Source organism: Bos grunniens, chromosome 24 (genome assembly GCF_055505025.1).
Source record: "Bos grunniens cultivar Pamir isolate PY7600 chromosome 24, Bosgru_T2T1.0, whole genome shotgun sequence".
In the NCBI taxonomy this organism is placed as follows: Eukaryota; Metazoa; Chordata; class Mammalia; order Artiodactyla; family Bovidae; genus Bos; species Bos grunniens.
The window spans coordinates 60,401,994-60,425,965 of NC_141188.1; the positions used below are offsets into that span (position 1 = coordinate 60,401,994).

At 43.6% G+C, this 23,972-nt stretch overlaps 1 long non-coding RNA gene across 2 annotated transcripts; it reads left to right on the top strand.

Annotated features, from left to right (window-relative positions):
* The first annotated feature begins 277 nt into the window (after positions 1-277).
* LOC147346383 (uncharacterized) lies at positions 278-23,718 on the top strand. Of its 2 annotated transcripts, none has more exons than XR_015153584.1 (2): positions 278-2,832; positions 23,453-23,718. It is a non-coding gene; the product is annotated as an uncharacterized LOC147346383 (long non-coding RNA). The 2 variants fall into 2 exon arrangements; XR_015153585.1 differs by lacking the exon at positions 278-2,832 and adding an exon at positions 22,394-23,063.
* Positions 23,719-23,972: the final 254 nt, after the last annotated feature.

Consider the following 23,972-nt stretch of genomic DNA (forward strand, 5'->3'; position numbering starts at 1 on the left):
ACACTCAACTGTTCCCTGGAGCGAATTTTAACTTCTGGACTAATCAGAGTAGTAAATCTCTATTACAGACATGAAGTCTGGAGGTGAACTCTTTTGCCATGATAATTTTACAAGTTTCTGCTAGAAAAGAAAACCAGGTTGGGATTACCTGTTATCAAAAGATCTGTGAAGTTGAGGGAGGCTTGCTTTGGGATATTTCTGATGTTAGGGTTTTTTTCTATCAAGTTGATTTTTTTTAATGCAGCTATCAAAACCTTCAAGTGGTCACATAGTGAATACACAAATACTTTCTATATTTTAAATCCTCAGATACAATATGTTATTGTCGTCATAGTTACATATATCCAACTGTAGGTTTTTCAAGCTAATGTTACACAAGTCTTAACAGAATTAACATGCAAAGTGGTCATAGTATTTATAAATTCACTTTTTTTTCTATCTGGAAAAATTTAATGATTGGCAGAAATAGGCACCGGAATTAAAAGTTCCTCAAAGGTATATAATTCTATACTTCAGTCTTAAAGAAGACTCTAGTAGTACTATATGAAGATAGCTGAATACCTCAACAGTTTTGGATATTACGTTACCTTGCGTGGTTGACTTAATCACAGATGGTGTGTTAATAAATCTAGTACTTTAGTGCCACCTTGTGACCAAAATGCTCAACTACATTATGTTGGATTTCAGTGAGTTCAGTTCAGTTCAGTTGCTCAGTCGTGTCCAACTCTTTGCGACCCCGTGAATCGCAGCATGCCAGGCCTCCCTGTCCATCACCAACTCCTGGAATTCACTCAGACTCACATCCATCGAGTCAGTGATGCCATCTTATTGTCTGACCTTTGTTGACAAAGTAGTCTCTGCTTTTCAATATGCTATCTAGGTTAGTCATAACTTTCCTTCCAAGGAGTAAGTGTCTTTTAATTTCATGGCTGTAGTCACCATCTGCAGTGATTTTGGAGCCCAAAAAATTAAAGTCTGACACTGTTTCCACTGTTTCCCCATCTATTTCCCATGAAGTGATGGGACCAGATGCCATGATCTTCGTCTTCTGAATGTTGAGCTTTAAGCCAACTTTTTCACTCTCCACTTTCACTTTCATCAAGAGGCTTTTTAGTTCCTCTTCACTTTCTGCCATAAGGGTGGTGTCATCTGCATATCTGAGGTTATTGATATTTCTCCTGGCAATCTTGATTCCAGCTTGTGCTTCTTCCAGCCCAGCGTTTCTCATACTCTGCATAGAAGTTAAATAATCAGGGTGACAATATACAGCCTTGACGTACTCTTTTTCCTATTTGGAACCAGTCGTTGTTCCATGTCCAGTTCTAACTGTTGCTTCCTGACCTGCATATAGGTTTCTCAAGAGGCAGGTCAGGTGGTCTGGTATTCCCATCTCTTTCAGAATTTTCCACAGTTTATTGTGATCCACACAGTCAAAGGCTTTGGCATAGTCAATAAAGCAGAAATAGATGTTTTTCTGGAACTCTCTTGCTTTTTCCATGATCCAGCAGATGTTGGCAATTTGATCTCTGGTTCCTCTGCCTTTTCTAAAGCCAGCTTGAACATCTGGAAGTTCACGGTTCACGTACTGCTGAAGCCTGGCTCGGAGAATTTTGAGCATCACTTTACTAGCGTGTGAGATGAGTGCAATTGTGTGGTAGTTTGAGCATTCTTTGGCATTGCCTTTCTTTGGGATTGGAATGAAAACTGACCTTTTCCAGTCCTTGGCCACTGCTGAGTTTTCCAAATTTGCTGGCATATTGAGTGCAGCACTTTCAAGGCATCATCTTTCAGGATTTGAAAGAGCTCAACTGGAATTCCATCACCTCCGCTAGCTGTGTTCGTAGTGATGCTTTCTAAGGCCCACTTGACTTCACATTCCAGGATGTCTGGCTCTAGGTCAGTGATCATATCATCATGATTATCTTGGTCGTGAAGATCTTTTTTGTACAGTTCTTCTGTGTATTCTTGCCACCTTTTCTTAATATCTTCTGCTTCTGTTAGGTCCATACCATTCCTGTCTTTTATTGAGCCCATCTTTGCATGATATATTCCCTTGGTATCTCTAATTTTCTTGAAGAGATCTCTAGTCTTTCCCATTCTGTTGTTTTCCTCTATTTCTTTGAATTGGTCACTGAGGAAAGCTTTCTTATCTCTTCTTGCTGTTCTTTGGAACTCTGCGTTCAGATACTTATATCTTTCCTTTTCTCCTTTGCTTTTCGCTTCTCTTCTTTCAGGATTTCAGTGAGAAAGACCTTTATTTCTTTAAAAGGCTTGCTCATGCGGCTGCTGGGGTTACTGGTAATTGGATTCACAGTGTCCACCAGTAGTGGGATAAGCCATCCCTGCCTTCCCAAGACTGTCCGGGGATATTAGATTCTTTTGGTTTAAAGAAGGTTGAAATCCAGGACAGGCAGATAAACCGGGACCAACTGGTCCCCTACTTACTAAGTACGAGGCGCTGCTTGGGCAGTCGGGATGCAGCAGCGAGGGAGACCAAGTCGCCGTCTATGAGTGTGTGTTGCGGCTGGGGGCAAGCGGACACAGATGCGGTATAACCATGGAACGCACCAGGTCGCTGCAAGCTGCACAGGTAACCGCTCAGGCGAATGCGCTGAACGGAACCGGAAGTCACTTGGCGGCCCTTTCCGCTTGCGTGCTTGACGGTGGAGGAGGTGACGTTGCAACCGCTGAATGACGCGGGCGCGACGGGCACATGAAGACAGAAGGAAGGGCACGCTGGGCAGAGAACAGTGAGAACCGAGTCCCTGGGGCTGGGACACGGGCGGCGTGTTTAGGGAACCGAAAGGAACCAACGTGACTTGCGTTCAGTGGGTGAGTTTTCCAGGGCTTCCTCACAAATCACCACAAACTAAGTAGCTTAAAATAATAGGAATTTACCGCCTCGCAGTCTGGGGGCCAGAGGTGTAAGATCAAGCTGGCAGCAGGCTGCACGTCCTCTGAAGACCCCAGGGAGGGTCCTTGTGGGCCCCTTTCCGGCTTCCTGTGGTCGCTGGAAACCCCGGAGCTCCGGGCTGGCGAGCCCAGCACTGACTGACGGCTCGGACTCCTCACCCGGTGTGCCGCCTGCGTCTAGCCTTCCCTGGCTCTTCCTTCTGCCTTGTGCGGGGAAGCCGGCCTCTTCTCCAGCAACCCCCGTCCCCTGCTCTGGGAAGACTGAACCAGGCCTCTGTTAACGCGTCCAGGATGCCTCTCCACCACTCAGAGAGCAGCAGCAAGATTAAACGCCAGGGACTCTCCTTAGTGTCTTTTCTCTACTCTGGAATCAATGTGTCCTATAATATAAAGAAGAATCCCCCTGCAACGCGCGAGACCCCAGTTTCATCCCTAGGTCGGAAGGTCCCCTGGAGAAGAGATAGGCTACCCACTCCAGGCTTCTTGGGCTTCCCTGGTGGCTCAGACAGTAAAGAATCTGCCTGCAATGTGGGAGACCTGGGTTCAATCCCTGGGGTGGGAAGATCCCCTGGAGGAGGGCATGGCAACCCACTCCAGCATTCTTGCCTGGAGAGTCCCCGGGGACAGAGGAGCAGAGTGGGTTACAGTCCATGGGGTTGCAAAGAGTTGGACATGACAAAGCGACTTTCTTTCTATGGATAAAATTAGCTTTGTTGTATCCTAAAATGCCTTGACTCATTTATTTTGCAGTTTACAACAGTAAAATCTGTTTGTTTTGGGTGGACAGACTTGCGAATTTTGACACGTGTAGAGTCATATAACCACTTCCACTGCCAAGACCCAGAGCAATCCATCAGCCCCCCAAATCCTGTCATGCTACCCCCTTTGAACATGTAACCTTTTAAAGTAAATTATTTTTCTTTATTCTTAGGCACTTGATCCATATTAATGATGAATGCATCTTGAGCATTTATTTTGCACTTTAGAAAGATGGATCTGTGGCTCTCTGTAATACCAGTGTAAGAAATCCTTTCTACTCTGGGCCCACCAGATCTCCAACAGCGCCTTGTAATTGCCACAGATGTTTTCTGCGTCCAGCAGGGTTTAGTTTGCTCTTTGATTTCACTCCTTGCTTTTATGCACAGGAGCTCAGCTTTCTTATGTTTCTTCCACTCCTGCTCATAAAATAGTTATGGGTCTCCCTGCCCTTTGTTCTGCTCTTTAAGTGTGTTCAAGCGACTCTTAAAACACTGTGTCCAGATTGGGATGCAGCTGACATGATACAGCCTGGGCCTAGCTGGGACGCACTGTCTTCTTCCCCAGGTTCTGTCTAAGATTGCAGTAGCATTTTTCCTTTTCAGCAGTAATCCACTGTTTACTTCCAGTGAGTATCTGGTCAATGATACAATTAAAAAAAAGGAATGAATACAGGGCTGCTTGCTAGCTCTTTCAGTCCTTATGCTGCATACCTGGCGTGGGGACTTTTGCATCCAAGTAAAGAATTTTGTGTTTGATCTTTCTGATGTTTTCAATGTAAAGTTTGGCCAGAGTTCCAGCTTGTGAGCCTGGGTCTGCATTATGTATGCGCTCTTCTTCCTCAGTTTTCCATGAAGGATGGAAGCGAGCCAGGCATTTCTTGCTCCCTGCCTTGTCACACCTCTCTTTAATCCCAGTGCCCTTCCTCTCTTATTTGGTCCTGTCTCTTCACAGGTGAAAGATACAGCAGCAGGTGTCACCCAGAAACGAAATGAGAAAGGAGGCAAAGAGGCTAGTGAAAAAAACAAAACAAAACACCTGGCTTATAATTGGGCTATTACCTTATTATGATGTATTAGGCAAGATATAGAAGTAGCATCTAAAGAATAAATGAAATGATCTATTAGTAATAAATCAGTACATAATGAGTTCTCCATGTAAAAATGGGGAGGAATAGATTGGATTAAACAATAGGAATTATCTTACTCTACTGATACTATGTACAAAATAGGTAACTAATGGGAACCTGCTGTACAGCACAGGGAACTCTGCTCTGTGGTGACCTAAATGGAAGGAAATCCAAAAAAGAGGGGAGAGATATAAACATGGGCTTCCCTGGTGGTTGAGACCGTAAAGAATCCGCCCGCCATGTGGGAGACCTGGGTTCGATCCCTGGGTTGGGAAGATCCCCTGGAGGAGGGAAAGGCTACCCACTCCAGTATTCTTGCCTGGAGAATCCCATGGACAGAGGAGCCTGGTGAGTACAGTCCATGGAGTTGCAAAGAGTCGAACAAGACTGAGCGACTAAGCCCAGCACACGCGCACACATACAGCTGACTCGTTTGGCTGTGCAGCAGAAACTAGCATGACATTGCAAAGCAACCATTCTCCAATAAAAATTAATAACAACCTTTATTTTCCAAAGAAAAAATTACACAAATTCTGCTTGTCTCCCTTACATGTGTGTTTTAGTAAGAATGCAGAGAACATTTTATAGGACTTATTTTTAGGGTATTCTGTAAGCATCTGAATGCAGAGTTCCAAAGAAGAGCAAGGAGAGATAAGAAAGCCTTCCTTAGCAATCAGTGCAAAGAAATACAGCAAAACAACAGAATGGGAAAGACTAGACATCTCTTCAAGAAAATTAGAGATACCAAGGGAACATTTCATGCAAAGATGGGCTTGATAAAGGACAGAAATGGTATGGATCTAACAGAAGCAGAAGATATTAAGAAAGGTGGCAAGAATACATAGAAGAACTGTACAAAAAAGATCTTCACGACCCAGATAATCACGATGGTGTGATCACTCACCTAGGGCCAGACATCCTGGAATGTGAAGTCAAGTGGGCCTTAGAAAGCATCACTACGAACAAAGCTAGTGGAGGTGATGGAATTCCAGTCAAGCTATTCCAAATCCTGAAAGATGATGCCTTGAAAGTGCTGCACTCAATATGCCAGCAAATTTGGAAAACTCAGCAGTGGCCACAGGACTGGAAAAGGTCAGTTTTCATTCCAATCCCAAAGAAAGGCAATGCCAAAGAATGCTCAAACTACCACACAATTGCACTCATCTCCCATGCTAGTAAAGTAATGCTCAAAAGTCTCCAAGCCAGGCTTCAGCATTTTGTGAACTGTGAACTTCCAGATGTTCAAGCTGGTTTTAGAAAAGGCAGAGGAACCAGAGATCAAATTGCCAACATCCACTGGATCATCGAAAAAGCAAGAGAGTTCCAGAGAAACATCTACTTCTGCTTTATTGACTGTGTGGATCACAATGTGGAAAATTCTGAAAGACATGGGAATACCAGACCACCTGACCTGCCTCTTGAGAAACCTGTATGCAGGTCAGAAAGCAACAGTTAGAACTGGACATGGAATAACAGACTGGTTCCAAATAGGAAAAGGAGTATGTCAAGGCTGTATATTGTCACCCTGCTTATTTAACTTCTATGCAGAGTACATCATGAGAAATGCTGGGCTGGAAGAAGCACAAACTGGAATCAAGATTGCTGGGAGAAATATCAATAACCTCAGACATGCAGATGACACCACCCTTATGGCAGAAAGTGAAGAGGAACTAAAAAGCCTCTTGATGAAAGTGAAAGAGGAGAGTGAAAAAGTTGGCTTAAAGCTCAACATTCAGAAAACTAAAATCATGGCATCCACTCCCATCAATTCATGGGAAATAGGTGGAGAAATAGTGGAAACAGTGTCAGACTTTACTTTTTTGGACTCCAGAATCACTGCAGATGGTGATTGCAGCCATGAAATTAAAAGATGCTTACTCCTTGGAAGGAAAGTTATGACCAACCTAGATAGCATATTGAAAAGCAGAGACATTACTTTGCCAATAAAGGTCCGTCTAGTCAAGGCTATGGTTTTTCCTGTGGTCATGTTTGGATGTAAGAGTTGGACTGTGAAGAAAGCTGAGCACCAAAGAATTGATGCTTTTGAACTGTGGTGTTGGAGAAGACTCTTGAGAGTCCCTCGGACTGCAAGGACATCCAACCAGTGCATTCTGAAGGAGATCAGCCCTGGGATTTCTTTGGAAGGATTGATGCTAAAGCTGAAACTCCAGTACTTTGGCCACCTCATGTGAAGAGTTAACTCATTAGAAAAGACTCTGATGCTGGGAGGGATTGGGGGCAGGAGAAGAAGGGGATGACAGAGGATGAGATGGCTGGATGGCATCACTGACTTGATGGACGTGAGTTTGATGGAACTCCGGGAGTTTGGTGATGGACAGGGAGGCCTGGCATGCTGTGATTCATGGGGTCGCAGAGAGTCGGACATGACTGAGTGACTGAACTGAACTGATTCCTATCTATCATCTATTTAATTTTGTTGTAAAACACAACATGAGGTCGGTCCTCTTGACAAGTTAAAAAATCCCCAACACAGTACTGTTAACCACGGGCGTAATATTGTACTGCAGAACTTACTCGTCTTGCATAACTGAAGGTATATGATCCCTTTGATTTAAACATTTTTGGTAACAGTGTGTGGTTAGAACCGTTGCTTTTATACCAAACGTATTATTTCCTCTAGTTTCAGAATCAGGTATGTTTATTAAACACCAAAGGCATTTTATTTCCTATGAAATTATTCTGAATATATAAAATAGGAAAATAAGATACGCACACATGTGCTATTACCCAGATCTTACAAATAACATTTTTGTTACATTTGCCTCAGATCTTGGAAACAGAAAACAAAACATTTCACAGGTTGAGTCAAAGCTGTCTCTGTGTCCCTGTGGGCCTCCTTCAAATTCACTCACCCACCCCCTTCTCCCCCCGCTGTAGTAACTAGCTGTCATTATTACCGTAATGACTCATATAGCCCTGTTCATTCATCTGGGCTGCCGTATCACATTTCATTTATGAATATTCCAAATTTAAATGTTCCCCTCTTGGTGATTTTGGAAAAAATTTTGATACTAAGAAGCTGCTGCTGTGAACATATATATATATATATCCTTTAGGTCCTAGGTGGTCCAGGGTCTGCTCTTCGAAGAGCTTGTAAAAATTTCGCTGTCACCAGCAGTTTATTTTCCTGTGTACTCTACAGTCTTTACATTTTGGTCGATGTCATGAATACAAAGCCAGAGATCATTGTTGTTTTCCATCTTTTCACTGTCTTTTTTTTCTTTTTTTTCAAAACAACTTTATATTGAAGTGTAATTGATTTATGATGTGTTAATTTCAGGTGTACAGCAAAGTGATTAAGTTATACTATATGTGTCTATTTTTATCAGATTCCTTTTCACTATAGGTTTTATTATGAGATATTGAATACAGTTCCCTGTGCCATACAGAAGGTCCTTATTGCTCTTCTATTTTATATATAGAACTTTTCACTTTCTTAATATCAGTTTTATTGAGACAAAACTTACGTACTATACAAATAACTCTTTAAAAAGCATACACTTTAGTAGTTTTCCTTATTTTCACTTTTTAATAGTGTCTTTTTTCATACAGAGTTTTCAGGGATTGATGTAAACTCATTGAGCTTCACCCCCCTTTACTGTTTATGCTTTTTGTATCTTAATGCAAGATTTCCTTCCTGAACACAATTCGAAAAGGTTATTCTCCTACATTTTCTTCTGGAATTTAAAATATTTTGCTTATCACATTTAGGTTTTTAGTTCCCCTAAAATAGACTTTTATGTATGTTATGAACTAAGGGATTTACACTTAAAAAAAAAATTACAGATAAACGATTGATCTGAATTAAAAAAATGTTTTTTAATTTAAAAATTTTGTAATTAAAAAAAATTACAGATAAACAATTGATCTGAAAGTATTTGAATAGTTCATTCTTTCCCAATGATTTGCAATGTTAGTGCAGTGATATTCTGTGTTTCTCTATTTACTTTATAAAATGTTTTAACTACCTTTTTGTCTTTACTGTATCAAAATCTTAAAGTCTTAATCATTAGGCTTTATGATGGTATTTCTTAGAGTAAGGACATCCCCTATCTTTCTAGTAAAAATGTTTGATTTCTTGGCCCTTTGCTCTTCCAAATAAAGTTTAACACTGGCTTGCCAAGTTCCATACAAAGCTTTAATAAAATTTATAATGAAGTTTATTGAGTTCCTAGATTAATCTAGAGAGAACTGCCATGTTTATTATAGTGGGTATTCCCAACCATGGTTTATCTTTTTGGCAGCTTCCTTAGTTTCTGTCCCTGCTTCCAACTTGAGATGAACGTGCAAATAAGGCCATTTGTCTTTTAGTTTTTTCCCTTTTCCTTTCTTTCTTTCTTTCTTTTTTTTCTATTAGCCATTTGTTTTATTTGCTTAAAATACAGTTCTGTCTTTTCTTATTTTTACTACATTATTACAGAAATGCCAGTTTAAGTACTTGAGTGCATTGGTCTTTTATGATTTTCTTTGGGGCTTAAAATCTAAGAAAAGTTATAATTTCACTATAGTATGATAAATACAATATTCAAAATAATTTCCCAAAGAATGTTTAAATTTAAATCTTGATCATTGTTACATTTCTAGAAAGTCAGTTATAATAACCTGAAGGTAATTTTCTGGGAGAGCCATTTAAAAATAGCATTAAACTGGGGAAAAATATTTCACAAAGAGAAGTGCCTTACATATTGTACAATGAAAGCTAGACATGTGTACAAGTGAAAATCTTTTGTGCCTTAGTTTTAAAGCACCCTAGAACCCAGATGATCGATAACAGCCAGGGAATTAAGACAAAATTAATATATTCATTCTTAAATTCCATTACAGAGTGACAAAAGAGCAGATGGAGAGGTTTTGGCTCTGTTTTGTTTCACCAAGTGAAATTTGCTCGGTGGATTATAGGATTCTACAAGACTTCTGATGACCATATGCTTGTTGTTATTGTTCAGTCCCTAAGTTGTGTCTGACTCTTTGCGACCCCATGGACTGCAGCACGCCAGGGTTCCCTGTCCTTCACTATCTCCCTGAATTTGCTCAAACTCATGTCCATTGAGTGAGTGATGCCATCCAACCATCTCATGCCCTATTTCCCCCTTCTCCTCCTCCCTTCAATCTTTCCCAGCATCAGGGTCTTTTCCAATGAGTCAGCTCTTTGCATTAGGTGGCCAAAGTGCTGGCCACCTTCAGCTTCAGCATCAGTCCTTCCAATGAATATTCAGGGTTGATTTAATTTAGGATGGACTGGTTTGATCTCTGTGATGGCCAACAGGCTCTCAAGAGTCTTCTCCAACACCATGGTTCAAAAGCATCAGTTCGGCACTCAGCCTTCTTTATGGTCCAACTCTCACATCCATACATGACTACTGGAAAAACCATAACTTTGACTAGATGGACCTTTGTCAGCAAAGTAATGTTTCTGTTTTCTAATATACTGTCTAGGTTGGTCATAGCTGTTCTTCCAAGGAGCAAGCGTCTTTTAATTTCGTGGCTGCAGTCACCATCTGCAGTGATTTTGGAGCCCAAGAAAATGAAATATGACACTGTTTGCACATTTCCCCCATCTGTTTGCCATGAAGTGATGGGACTGGATGCCATGATCTTGGTTGTTTATCCAGGGTCTCGTGCAGGCCAGTGTCAGCGGCGGTGTGAAAGCTCACACAGACCTGCCCAGACAGACCAGGTGACCTCGGCTTCTCTTTTCAAACAAAGCTACACTTAAGCGCAACTTACATTGACCTAATGTGAGTGACTAGTGGGATTAACCTTCCAAATGTGTGTTTGCAATTATTAACTGGAACTATCATCATAAATCTGTCTCCGATTTGTGGTTTATTCCTGGGAAATATTTTAAGCTGAGTAGATTTTTTTTTTTTTTCATGTCTTGGAAGCCCCCACCTGGAAATGCCAACCCACTCCAGTATTCTTGCCTGGAGAATCTCATGGGCAGAGGAGCCTGGCGGGCTACAGTCCATGGGGTCACACAGAGTCAGACACACTCACAGCCCTCCAGTGCATCTCTGGAGGATAACTTCTGGAAGAAGGCATCCCTTCACTCATCTATCCTCTACCCAGGAGCTCTACGCTGAACGGAGCTACAGAGCGGGGAGAGACCCTCTGCAGGCACGTCTCATACTGCAAGTCCCAAACAAGCCATGTGGGGTTCGGGGGCTGGTGAGGTGTGTGACAGAGAGAAGTTGAGGCTGGAAGGGATTCTTAGGTGGAGAGAAACCTGAAGGACAAGGTTAGACGCAGAAACTCAGGACACGACACTTGAACAGAGAGCCGGAAGCACAATGTCCAAGTGCTGGAGGGAAACCGGTCTTCATCTCAGTTCACCGGGTGAGTGAGAGATGCTGAAAGCCTGTGCCCTTAAGACAACGGTGTTCTTTCTTTCCAGTTATTTTTTGAGATTAATGGCGTATTCTTTTTAAAAAAATCACTCAATTAATGCATTTAGCTTTGTTGTCAGGTGTTAGCTGTGGCCTGCGGGATCTTTCGCTGTGGTGACAGGCTTGGGGGGTGCAGGCTCTGGCGTAGCTGCTCCACAGGATGTGGGATCTTAGGTCTCTGACCAGGGATGGAACCTGTGTCCCCCGCATTGCAAAGTGGAGTTTTAACCACTGGACCACAGGGAAGCCCCAGAAAGAGGCAAATTCTTGTCTTGGGCTTAGAACAGTATCTCATACATATGCTTGACAAATGTTGATTTAATGAATTTATCAAATTTCATAAAGATTTCCATTTCCATTATGTAACATGCAAGTTAAAACTGTCATGCACTCAGATTTTGCTTGGTTTTATTGTTCCTGAAAGAATAATAAATAATAGGGTAAGAGGATAACCTGCTTCTGTTTTAAAAGCCAAAGTCAGTAAAGATGTTTTAATATTTTGAAAGTATAGTCTCTTCTTCCCATCTTCATCAGCAAAAGGCATTTTGATTCTCTGCTGGTAAAAATAAAATTTATGTAAGTGCCTCCTCATCTTTATGAGGACTAATTCCAACCTTCCAAACAGTTTTTAATCTTTTAACTTACAAAGTCACAACTATTTGGATGCGCTTCCTTTTATTTTAACCAGTGGTAAGCATACTTACACTTGCTCATGATTGTCAACGCATCACATAAAGAAATTCCTAATCATACGTTTTAAGTGAAAGTGAAGTCGCTCAGTCGTGTCCGACTCTTTGTGACCCCATGGACTGTAGCCCACCAGGCTCCTCCATCCATTGGGTTTTCCAGGCAAGAGTACTGGAGTGGGGTGCCATTGCCTTCTCCAGGGGATATTCCCAACCCAGGGATCGAACCCGGGTCTCCTGCATTGCAGGCAGACACTTTACCATATCATTTTCTGCTATAATGATTTTAAGTACATTTCTTCTAAAAGGAGAGTGAAAAACGCTCTTTTATTTTTTCCAAGAATGAAGTCACACTTGTACAGTTTGACATGGCGCACGCCATGACACTCTTGAAGATACACTCTTTGCATTTGGACACAGAAAACTCACATTTTATAAAAACAGTTTTTTGGGTTTCCACTCTGCTTTTGTTATGATGACTCATTTTGTCCTTTATTCTGGGAAGTCTTAATGAAAATGTTTGAGTAAAGAAGAAGTGAAAGGTACATGCCCTTTAGGATCCAGAACGGTGAAAAAGCTTTTTATAGCCGATGTTCCTTGCATATTTATATGTGTGAAATCCAAATACAGCAACTTTTCCTTTTGTCAGTGATAAAAGTCACTCTGATTGCTGAAAGCAGGAAGAAAGTCTAATTATCTGTGGGCGCTGACCTTTTCTTCTCTTCTCTTTTTCTCCCTGTCAGCCTCTTCTGGTGGAAATTTTGGCACAGTATAATAAAAAATAGAAAGATTCAAGAGGTGGCCGTGACCTTAAGCGTGCTGGCTGAGGTTACCCTGATATAATGCAAAGAAGTGCGCTCTTGGTCACTGGTGAGCTAATGTTAGCACTAAACTGCCAAAACATGCGGTCTTTCTTCGTGGGCATTATGCGTGTCCCAGTGGAGAAGGTCAGTCTAGAGCCCTTTCGAGCATAACTGCTTCGCGTCATCCACAGTGCCGAATGATCTCCCTTGTTCTTGGTAGTTTTTACATTTTCTAGGACTCTTTGACCTATCCAGGTTTTCAGCAAACAATTCCTCAGTAGTCAGAAAACCCAATTCCTCAAATTTAGCACAGAGAAGAGATTAAGTGAAGAAAAATTCCACAGCTGGTATAAGGTAGGGAGCTCAGCCGGCTGCTCTGTGATGACTACAGGTGTGGGTGGGCAGGGGTGGGAGGGGGCTCAGGAGGGCGGGGCTACGTGTGCGCTCAGCTGGTTCATGCTGCTGTGCAGTAGAAACCAACACTGCAGAGCAATTATCCTCCAGTCAACAATACATTTGAAAGAAAGATTAAAAGAATGCCACAGCTAATAGTGGGAGAATGGGACTCACTCCAGTCTCATTTTAAAGTAAATCAGCTCCGTATTCTGGTATAGTTTATGTCCGATAAAATGTGCCCATTAAAAATGCACACTTCAATTATTTTTGAAAACTTTATATACCTCTGTGGACTACCACCAAAATCAAGCCCACTTCCACCAGGTACAATTGTTCCTGTGTTCTAATCCTGCCCCTTCTCCCCTTGCTCCTCAGTTCAGTTCAGTCGCTCAGTCGTGTCCGACTCTTCGCGACCCCATGAGTCGCAGCACGCCAGGCCTCCCTGTCCATCACTAACTCCCGGAGTTCACTCAGACTCACGTCCATCGAGTCAGTGATGCCATCCATCCATCTCATCCTCTGTCGTCCCCTTCTCCTCCTGCCCCCAATCCCTCCCAGTATCAGAGTCTTTTCCAATGAGTCAACTCTTCGCATGAGGTGGCCAAAGTACTGGAGTTTCAGCTTCAGCATCATTCCCTCCAAAGAAATCCCAGGGCTGATCTCCTTCAGAATGGACTGGTTGGATCTTCTTGCAGTCTAAAGGACTCTCAAGAGTCTTCTCCAACACCACAGTTCAAAAGCATCAATTCTTCAGCGCTCAGCCTTCTTCACAGTCCAACTCTCACATCCATACATGACCACAGGAAAAACCATAGCCTTGACTAGACGGACCTTTGTTGGCAAAGTAATGTCTCTGCTTTTGAATATGCTATCTAGGTTGGTCATAACTTTCCTTCCAAGGAGTAAGCGTCTTTTAATTTCATGGCTGCAATCACCATCTGCAGTGATTTTGGAGCCCAGAAAAATAAAGTCTGACACTGTTTCCACTGTTTCCCCATCTATTTCCCATAAAGTGATGGGACCAGATGCCATGATCTTGGTTTTCTGAATGTTGAGCTTTAAGCCAACTTTTTCACTCTCCACTTTCACTTTTATCAAGAGGCTTTTTAGTTCCTCTTCACTTTCTGCCATAAGGGTGGTGTCATCTGCATATCTGAGGTGATTGATATTTCTCCCAGCAATCTTGATTCCAGCTTGTGTTTCTTCCAGTCCAGCATTTATTTAACTTATACTCTGCATATATGTTAAATAATAAGCAGGGTGACAATATACAGCCTTGACATACTCCTTTTCCTATTTGGAACCAGTCTGTTGTTCCATGTCCAGTTCTAACTGTTGCTTCCTGACCTGCATACAGGTTTCTCAAGAGGCAGGTCAGGTGGTCTGGTATTCCCATCTCTTTCAAAATTTTCCACAGTTTATTGTGATCCACACAGTCAAAGGCTTTGGCATAGTCAATAAAGCAGAAATAGATGTTTTTCTGGAACTCTCTTGCTTTTTCCATGATCCAGCAGATGTTGGCAATTTGATCTCTGGTTCCTCTGCCTTTTCTAAAACTAGCTTGAACATCTGGAAGTTCACGGTTCACGTATTACTGAAGCCTGGCTTGGAGAATTTTGACCATCACTTTACTAGCATGTGAGATGAGTACAATTGTGTGATAGTTTGAGCATTCTTTGGCATTGCCTTTTTTTGGGATTGGAATGAAAACTGACCTTTTCCAGTCCTGTGGCCACTGCCACAGTTTTCCAAATTTGCTGGCATATTGAGTGCAGCACTTTCACAGCATCATCTTTCAGGATTTGGAATAGCTCAACTGGAATTGTATCACCTCCACTAGCTTTGTTTGTAGTGATGCTTTCTAAGGCCCACTTGACTTCACATTCCAGGATGTCTGGCTCTAGGTCAGTGATCATATCATCATGATTATCTTGGTCATGAAGATCTTTTTTGTACAGTTCTTCTGTGTATTCTTGCCACCTCTTCTTAATATCTTCTGCTTCTGTTAGGTCCATACCATTCCTGTCCTTTATCGAGCCCATCTTTGCATGAAATGTTCCCTTGGTATCTCTAATTTTCTTGAAGAGATCTCTAGTCTTTCCCATTCTGTTGTTTTCCTCTATGTCTTTGCATTGATCGCTGAGGAAGGCTTGCTTATCTCTTGTTATTCTTTGGAACTCTGCATTCAGATGCTTATATCTTTCCTTTTCTCCTTTGCTTTTCGCTTCTCTTCTTTTCACAGCTATTTGTAAGGCCTCCCCAGACAGCCATTTTGCTTTTTTGCATTTCTTTTCCATGGGGATGGTCTTGATCCGTCTCCTGTACAATGTCATGAACCTCATTCCATAGTTCATCAGGCACTCTATCTATCAGATCTAGGCCCTTAAATCTGTTTCTCACTTCCACTGTATAATCATAAGGGATTTGATTTAGGTCATACCTGAATGGTCTAGTGGTTTTCCCTACTTTCTTCAATTTAAGTCTGAATTTGGCAATAAGGAGTTCATGATCTGAGCCACAGTCAGCTCCTGGTCTTGTTTTTCCTGACTGTATAGAGCTTCTCCATCTTTGGGTGCAAAGAACATAATCAATCTGATTTCGGTGTTGACCATCTGGTGATGTCCATGTGTAGAGTCTTCTCTTGTGTTGTTGTAAGAGGGTGTTTGCTATGACCAGTGCATTTTCTTGGCAAAACTCTATTAGCCTTTGCCCTGCTTCATTCCGTATTCCAAGGCCAAATTTGCCTGTTACTTCAGGTGTTTCTTGACTTCCTACTTTTGCATTCCAGTCCCCTATCATGAAAAGGACATCTTTTTTGGGTGTTAGTTCTAAAAGGTCTTGTAGGTCTTCATAGAACCGTTCAACTTCAGCTTCTTCAGCATTACTGGTGGGGCATAGACTTGGATTACTGTGATATTGAATAGTTTGCCTTGGAAACGAACAGAGATCATTCTGTCATTTTTGAGATTGCATCCAAGTACTGCATTTCAGACTCTTTTGTTGACCATGATGGCTACTCCATTTCTTCTGAGGGATTCCTGCCCGCAGTAGTAGATATAATGGTCATCTGAGTTAAATTCACCCATTCCAGTCCATTTTAGTTCGCTGATTCCTAGAATGTCGACATTCACTCTTGCCATCTCTTGTTTGACCACTTCCAATTTGCCTTGATTCATGGACCTGACATTCCAGGTTCCTATGCAATATTGCTCTTTACAGAATCGGACCTTGCTTCTATCACCAGTCACATCCACAGCTGGGTATTGTTTTTGCTTTGGCTCCATCCCTTCATTCTTTCTGGAGTTATTTCTCCACTGATCTCCAGTAGCATATTGGGCCCCTACTGACCTGGGGAGTTCCTCTTTCAGTATCCTATCATTTTGCCTTTTCATACTGTTCATGGGGTTCTCAAGGCAAGAATACTGAAGTGGTTTGCCATTCCCTTCTCCAGTGGACCATTCTGTCAGATCTCTCCACCATGACCCACCCGTCTTGGGTTGCCCCACGGGCATGGCTTAGTTTCACTGAGTTAGACAAGGCTGTGGTCCTAGTGTGATTAGATTGACTATTTTTCTGTGAGTATGGTTTTGGTGTGTCTGCCCTCTGATGCCCTCTTGCAACACCTACCATCTTACTTGGGTTTCTCTTACCTTGGCTGCTCCTTACCTTGGACGAGGGGTATCTCCTCACTGCTGCCCTTCCTGACCTTTAACGCGGGATAGCTCCTCTAGGCCCTCCTGCGCCCGTGCAGCCACTGCTCCTTGGATGTGGGGTTGGTCCCCCCGACCGCCGCCCCTGGCCTCAGGCATAGGGTAACTCCTCCCGGCCGCCACCCCTGGTCTCGGACTTGGGTAGCTCTTCTCGGCCGTTCCTGTGCCAGCGCAGCCTGGCACTCTCGGCCGCTGCCCCTGACCTTGGACGTGGGGTAACTCCTCTTGGCCGCGGCCCTTTGGGCATGGGGTCCTCCTGGCTTCTGCCCCTGACCTCAGACGTGGGGTAGCTCCTAGTCCTGAACAATAACTCATCTTCTTTCTGTTTCTATACATTGCTGCTGCTGCTGCTAAGTCACTTCAGTCGTGTCCAACTCTGTGTGACCCCATAGACGGCAGCCCACCAGGCTCCCCCGTCTCTGGGATTTTCCAGGCAAGAACACTGGAGTGGGCTGCCATTTCCTTCTCCAATGCATGAAAGTGAAAAGTGAAAGCGAAGTCGTTCAGTCATGCCCGACTCTTGGCGACTGCATGGACTGCAGCCTACCAGGCTCCTCCGTCCATGGGATTTTCCAGGCAAGAGTACTGGAGTGGGGTGCCATTGCTCTATAGATTAGATCTGTCTTTTTTAGAGTTTGAATGAAATGGAGTCATACCGCGTGTGAGTCATCTTGTTTGCCTTCCTTTTCTTTGCCACTTGCAGGTCACTCTCATCACCAACGTTGGGGCCCGGGAGAGATGCGGGCTTTGGCTTCTCCATACGCATCCCATCAGGGCTTCCCGGTGGCTTAGCATCCACCTGCCATGCAGGAGCCACAGGTTCGATCTCTGGAGGCAGGTTTGAGCCCTGGGTCAGGGAGATCCCCTGGAGGAGGGCATGGCAACCCACCCAGTATTCTTGCCTGGAGAACCCCATGGACAGAGGAGCCTGGGGGGCTACAGTCCATAGGGTTGCAAAGAGTCGGACACGACGGAAGAGATGTAGCGTGCACACGCACACACACGCACACACACGCACACATCCCGCCTCTCTCTGCAGGCCCCAGTTTCCCCTTGCTCTTTTCCACTTACATCCATCTTTCCTTTCTGAGGGCCAGCCCCACTCACTCCAGGCCCTGGCACTAGAAGTAAATGCCTCCCACAGACTGTTTAACCAGCTCCCACAATTCCATGAGGTCCAATTGCTATGAAAAATCCCTTCTTACATACATCACTCCTACTGGCTCCGTTTCTCTGATTAAACTTTGACTGACACGCCAGGTATGGTAGTGTTTCAGCTTTCAGCCGTTTGTAATGAGTCTTCTTACCAAGCAAATTGTGTTTTTCTATCAAATATCAGTTGGAGTTAAAAAAAAACATGGTCACACTTTAAACAGATATTGCTCAGATATTAGCGCCAGAGCGATTTCTGGCCCTGCTGTGAGGGCCGGTAAAGAGACCTCTAGAGTTTCCTTGCTTCTTTTCCTTCATCGTTCTTTTCTTGTCTTCCTATTCCCCATCCCTGCCTTTGCCCTAGGTTTACATTTTAATTACCTAATTAAAACATTTATTGAGTGCCTACTGTATGAGTAGGTGCTTCCGTGGTGACTCAGATGGTAAAGAATCTGCCTGCAAAACAGGAGACCCTGGGTTCGATCCCTGGGTCGAGAAGGGAATGGTGATCCACTCCAGTCTTCCTGCCTGGAGAATCCCACGGACAGAGGAGCCTGGCGGGCTAGAGTCCACGCGGTTGCAGAGAGTTAGACTCGACTGAGCGGCTGACACTGTGCTGTGTGAGTACTGCATCGTGCCAGCGTATCAGACACTGCGCTAGAAGATACGCAGAGTGGGGACAGAATACGGTCTGATGATGGTCCCCTTGGAGACCTGTGTGAAACCAAGGAGCACACACAGGGGTCTGGAATTACAGTTTCCTTCAGATTTATGGAGGAACAAGTATCTATAAAGAAATCTACAGTATGTTCATGATGTCCAGTAAAAAAACAGGAGAAATTATTTCTTGGCAACGGAGCAAGTTACCTGCTCACTGCATCTTTCAGCACCTTGTCTCCTACGAGGCTGTGGTTTCTATGGCTCAGCCAAAGCCCCAGAACTTCGCACGTGAAACACGGTTTATCCCGGAACTTCTAGTCAAGCTAAACCACATATTTATTTTTCTTTGACGTTTCAAAGAATGCCTTCAGAGTTTCTTCTCATTACCACCAGGGAGGAAATCTATTAGAATAAGTTTCTCATAATGCTAATTCATAGGAGATCTTGATTTATGTTACACTAGATAACCAGCTTTAATTCTAAACTGTAAGAGAAAAAGTAGGTCTTTAGTTTTGATGGGTCAAATGACTCGGTTGCCAGCACCAGGTTCGTGACCATCTCCAGTGCCGACCTTCTTTGGCTGAGTGACCTTAAGGGTTTATTTTTCCTGCCCTGCGGCGCTTGTGGGGTCTTGGCTTCCTCACCAGGGACCGAACCCCGGCCCCCAGCAGTAGAAGTGTGGCGTCCTAGCCCCTGGGTCACCGGAGAAGTCCCAAGAGTTTCACTCTCTGTCCTGGAGCCATTCATCTTCTCATTTTGCCCAGGTCTTTCAAGTTTCTGTATTTCTTGTGTTTTGTAAATATTCAAATCAACCTATTTTCTTAGAAAACATATATGGCCATGCAAAAGGAACAAAGCCCCACTGTAAACATAGTACTTTTACATTAGCAAATTCCTTTCCAGTCACTTTCACAGGAGTACCTGTTTCACAGATAGATTAAACAATAAATCACACACTATTTAGCAGAAGAAACAAGCAGGGACAAGTTCCTATGACTGCCCAGTAGATGGCGCCAGATCCCACGTTACCAACCGGCCCCTTCGGAAACTGGGATGGGATTTCATAAATCTGGCAGCATCTTATTTCTTTGAGGAGGAGCAAATCGTCTTCACATTTTTTTGTTCAACTGTCATATAGCCCAAAGCTTTACGCTTTTGAATTCGACACACTGAAGGGATTGTTATCTTTGAGGGCATTTTTTAAAGGTTTTAACACTTGTGGAAAGCCTATAAATAAAAGCACTCTTTAGAGGTACTTAAGCGTTCAAGGAAAAATGTGCACACTATAGAGTTCTGAAATACTTTTTGAATAATAACAGTACAACATCGCTTGTGACCTGTGTATGGATGAGAATGATTTTTTTTTAATTGAGGTATAGTTGATTTACAAGGCTGTTAGTTTCAAGTGTACAGCAAAGAGATTGATCCAGTTACACACACACATATATATTTTTTCAGTTTATTTTTCCTTATAAGTCATTATAAAATATTGAGTATAATTCTCTGTGAGGCTGATTTTTTTAGGTGTTTAGAGAAGTTTTCATCTTCTCACACTGTTCCCATGAGCTCTGAATCCGCTGCTCGCTGCAGGCTGCGCTCTGGGCCTTGTGCAGATGGAGCGACAGGACAGTAACTTGCTTCCGAGGTGGTGGGTTCTTTTTGTAGCAGTAACGCCAAGCGGGGAGTAAAGCAAATGTCACGCTTAGGCTACTGAATACAACTGTTGTAGTAACTAACCCGAATTAACAGTTCAGCACATCGGTGCGCATAATGCAACCATATCAACACTTTCCAGTTTTTTACATAATTGAACAGTGCTTGGGGTTTTTGTATGAATATTTTTGGAAAGTGCTGTTTTCAGCATCTTTAAAAATGTGTGACTTTATATTGTGAGCATCACTCTTTGCTTTATACATTAAGGATATATTAATATTTACATTGGGAGAAGTTAAAATAACAAAAGTAATAAATTATTCTGCCTTCATATGTGGCCATTTGACATTTGACTCTTGTAAGATCTATTGGAATATTTGCATTACAAGTAGCTGTTCTTTACTTTTCTTTAGATAAGTGGCCGTGTTGTTACCCTGTGTATTTAGTATTCCACAGGTGAGCCACCTCCACGGGGTTCATAGTTATTTGTTTCTTAGTATATATTCTCATCTAAATCATATGGAAATTCACTTTGATATATAGCTGAATTTTCCAGCAAAATAAACTTATTTTTTAACCAAATATGTAAACATAAAAAAGCTATGTCATTTGAAACCTTCTTAGGTATTTCCTACTTTCAAAATATACTAAATATTTATAATATCTTCCTTTGATGAGATGCTCCACTTTATAATATTAGTCATCTCTTCTTATTTGCTGCTTGCTTCTAAATTAACATTCCTACAGAGTGCCTGTGATTTATGGTTTTGTATGTTTTATCATCTAGGTAATCTAACTACAAAAATTATTTAATAATCAGTATAGCATAGATACAGATATCAGAATGCATTCTGGCTGAAAATACCTGCCTAACCATGCCATGGTCTACTAGCTGAATTTCAGCATCTTAATTTACTTCCTGTAAATAGTCTGACTCACCAAATGGCACTCTGAATATTAGTCTGAGTCCCAGATATTTGGTTTTGTCAGAAGAACTTGGGCCGGGGATAATGTAAGTATTCTGGTTCCCACTGAGAGGACGCATTTCCTCTTTGTTACGGATGAATGAAGTGGCATTTAGTCCACTGGGGTCGTGAGAGTTTAGCGACTGGTCTGGAAGACTGAGGGTCAGCTCCGTTACAGCAAAGTCTCCAAGCTGTGAGGCCCTTCCAGAGAAACCAGCTTACCCCGTCCTTCTATACCTGACATCTCTCTCTCCTCTTTCTTTGGCCGAAGTGTGTGGGATCTTATCCCCGCCCCCTGTGTCGGAAGAGCGGAGTCTAAACCAGGAGCACCAGGGAAGCCCTGTCACACCTCTCTCGCTTTGTACTATCGTCAGCAGAGATTGAGGAAACCTAAAGGATGCACCGGGAGAAATTCTCCACACTGACACAGAAAGAAGTCAAGTGGGTTCTTTAGGATGAGATTCATTTCAAGATAGCTTAATGGATGCTTTTAACTCAGAATAGCAGGGCTGCTGGGCTTCCCTGGTGTCTCAGAAGGTGAGGAATCTGCCTGCAATTCAGGAGACCCGGGTTCGATCCCTGGGTCAGGAAGATCCCCTGGGGAAGGAAGGTCATGGCAGCCCACTCCAGTGTCTTCCCTGGAGAATCCCATGGACAGAGGAGGCTGGCGGGCTGCAGTCCCTGGGGTCGCACGGAGTCGGACACAACCGAGAGACTAACACACAGCACGGCTGCTGATCCCATTAACTCTGCAATTTGGGAATTTAAATCCTCGATTCCCCACTTACTAGACCCATGAACTTGCTGTCTCCGTGTTAAATGGGGTTTACAAAATTCCTAATACATAGTGTTTTAGGAGGGATAAATGCACACAAAAGTCTTAGTACAGTCCCTAGCACAGAGACACTGCTCAGTGAAAACTGGTATCTTAACTACTTTGGCTAGGGCATTAGCCCAGAGTGAATGCTGATGACTCCCTGTCATGGCTGGTTTACATCTTATACGCTCTCCTCACGGTTTCCTCTCTCCATCCCCCTTTCCTGAACCTGCCTCTCCCTTCACAGGGGAAGGACCAGGTGTTATCCCTCTCAGCACCCTCCTCACGGTTTCCTCTCTCCATCCCCCTTTCCTGCACCTGCCTCTCCCTTCACAGGGGAAGGACCAGGTGTTATCCCTCTCAGCACCCTCCTCACGGTTTCCTCTCTCCATCCCCCTTTCCTGAACCTGCCTCTTCCTTCACAGGGGAAGGACGAGGTGTTATCCCTCTCAGCACCCTCCTCACGGTTTCCTCTTTCCATCCCCCTTTCCTGAACCTGCCTCTTCCTTCACAGGGGAAGGACGAGGTGTTATCCCTCTCAGCACCCTCCTCACGGTTTCCTCTCTCCATCCCCCTTTCCTGAACCTGCCTCTTCCTTCACAGGGGAAGGACGAGGTGTTATCCCTCTCAGCACCCTCCTCACGGTTTCCTCTCTCCATCCCCCTTTCCTGAACCTGCCTCTTCCTTCACAGGGGAAGGATGAGGTGTTATCCCTCTCAGCACCCTCCTCACGGTTTCCTCTCTCCATCCCCCTTTCCTGAACCTGCCTCTTCCTTCACAGGGGAAGGACCAGGTGTTATCCCTTCAGCACCCTCCTCACGGTTTCCTCTCTCCATCCCCCTTTCCTGAACCTGCCTCTTCCTTCACAGGGGAAGGACGAGGTGTTATCCCTCTCAACACCCTACCACCTTTAGGTTGACCTTCTACATCCTTTCCTTGAAAGCGTTGTTTCTCGAAGCACTGTGTTTCTCGAAGCACAGTCCCTGACCAGGATCACCTGGAACCTTGCTAAACATGTAAATTCTGGGGCCTCACCACAGACCTGCTTCCCTGGTGGTTCAGTGGTAAAGAACCTGCCTTCTAAGGCAGGAGATGTGAGTTCGATCCCTGGGTGGGGAAGATCCCCTGGAGGAGGAAATGGCAACCCATTCCAGTATTCCTGCCTGGAGAATCCCATGGACAGAGGAGCCTGGCGGGCTATAGTTCCTGGGGTTGCAAAGAGCTGGACACGACTTATCCACTGAGCACCCAAGTGCCACAGGCCTACTGGATCAGATTCCCTGAGCAGGGCCCGATCAACTATGATTTACTTGGTCCTGCTGAATGCTAGTTTGATGATCAAGACTACAAACCTTGAGCCTCTCACATTCCAAATCCCCTTGACCCAAGTGTTCTCTCCCTGAAGGTTCTAGAGAAATGAAGTCATTTCCCAGGATGTTTACCGTGAATCTAGGGGATTTTAAAGAGTGATTCATGGCTGACGTGGCTTGACTCATCTCTGCACAGTGGAAACAAGCCTGGGGAAAGAGACTGCAGAATCCATGGGGAAGGACTTTCCTGGTGAGCCCCTGGGGGCATGCTGTTAATATTTTCCGCTTTTTATCTCTTTGTTTGTTGATGCTTCCATGGCTTTTAAAAATCGATTTGTAATGGACAACAAATTGTAAGCTACTTAACATGTACAGTGTGATGATTTGACATGCATTGTTATGGACTCCAAAGAGTGAACACTGACCGGGATCTTCAGAATGAATCCAGGTGGAAGAAAGCAATTCTGGATGAGGGCCCTTGAAGCTGCCAGCTCCCCCGTGGCTGTGTTGTATTTGTTTTACGAGAAGAATCCATTCTTATTGGATGGGGTCGGACATGACTGAGCAACCAACACACACACACACACACACACACACACACACACACACACGCAA